Below are 1,926 nucleotides of genomic sequence, written 5' to 3' on the forward strand. Positions count from 1 at the left end.
TGTTAAGAAACCAAAGGGCAGAAGAGAGTAGCTGTGGATTTTAACACACTTGTCTCAGCCATTGATAGAAAGCGTATACCAAACATAATTATAAAGAAGTTCTGGTCTTGGGTTAAGAAATGCGGTTATAGAATTTTGACTCAGCCACAAATTTTCTTCTTTGACATGGGTAGTTAACTGTTTTAAGCCTCAGTTGTCCTGCCTGTCAGATGAGATTAATACATGTCTTCGCCCTGCCAAGCTGTTTGCTGTAAGGGTGCATGAGAGAACTCTGGGTGGGCAGATGGTGTAAGTTGAAGAAAAGGTCATTAGAGGACTTTAGGCCTAAAGGACACTTAGGATTATTCTATGAACATGAGGAGGAAGGAATAATTTTCCTTAGTGTAAGAAAAGATAGTATACAAAAGGCATGGAAAAAGGGGTCATATTGGTTGCTGTTTTCTTTTTTATTATTAATTTTTAGGGTGAAAACAGCCGTGCCGTAGTGTTGGTTAGTTGGAACATACCAAGTGGAGTGGTGGGAGAAAATGCTGGAGAGACTGAGCTGTGTTGGGAGTGTGTATAGTGGCTCAGAGCCCTAGACCTGAAGCCACCCCGAGGCTTCAAATCCTGGCTTTACCATCTAGTATTTATCTTTCATGGAAGACATTGCTTAGCTCTGTGCCTATGAGATGGGTTACTGATGATTCCTAAAATGCAGTTACTAATAATCCCCATATCATAGGTTCCTTAAAACGTTGAAGATGGTAGCATATTTAACAAGTTCAGAATGCTCCTTGGCATGTATTATTCACTATTTTTGTTCACTGTTGCTGCCATTGTTTTATTACCCCACGAGGAGCTGTGGCCTTATCCTGTAGCTTAAAGGAGCCACTGAAGGATTTTAAGCAAGATCGGCTTCGTGTTCCATAGAAACAACTTTGGTAACACTGCCAACAAGTCACAGGGATAAAGACTGAAGGGCCACTTATGAGTCAGTTTCCTTTGAATTTCCTTATGCTGGGTAATGAGAACTGAGCCAATCCGACGTGTGTGTTTTTTAATTTCTGAATTACTGTTGACATTCAATATTATTTTATAGTGGTTTGATATTTATATAATTTATGAAGTAGTCCTCATGATAAGTCTAGTACCCACCTGACATCGTACGTACTTACTACAATTTTATTGACTATATTCTCTATGCTGTACTTTATATCTGATTATTTTGTAGCTACCAACCTGTACTTTTTAATCCCTTCACCTTTTTCACCCAACCCTCCATATCCCTCCCATCTAGTCAACCTGGTATTTTATTTTGCATTTAACTTTCCATCATAAATGTGCTGTTGCCAAGGGTGACATGAGGGCCTAAGGGCTGAGGAGATCTTTGAAAGGGAGGCGAGTAGGTTGCAGCTGTGTTGAAGTGTTGACACCCCTGTTTGTCTGGGCATTACAGTCTTAGGTTGTGCCTCTGAGGAATGCAAACCATCGGCACTATTTTTGGAAGCGTGGTAAACATTTTTATCTTTGCGGACCCATCTGGAGGGAGAGCAGGTAAATCAAGTCTCCCCTTCTGCCTACAAAACAACCAACACCGCAGAAGAAAACGAAAAGCACTTCAGTCTCTCTTCCTGAATGCATACCCCCCAAACACAGGGATGACTTTTCTCAGAAACTTATCTTGGGCATTTGAATGTTTTATATTCGCAGAGTCTCTGGGAATGATGAAGATTATAAAGTCACTGCTGAGGTTGATAAAAATAAAAAAAGTGTTTCCTTAGAAAATGTAAATTAGTGGAAACATGGCTGTTGTGAAGTAACCAGGCCAGTAGGATTGGGGCAAACCTCCTTCTAATGCAGCAGAGGCGGTCCTTTACTTGATACACATGTTTGAATGCTTGACAGTGCCCCCTACCTCCTCTCAAATCAGGTATTAAGAAGATT

Source organism: Myotis davidii, unplaced genomic scaffold, assembly GCF_000327345.1.
Source record: "Myotis davidii unplaced genomic scaffold, ASM32734v1 scaffold502, whole genome shotgun sequence".
NCBI classification, from domain to species: domain Eukaryota; kingdom Metazoa; phylum Chordata; class Mammalia; order Chiroptera; family Vespertilionidae; genus Myotis; species Myotis davidii.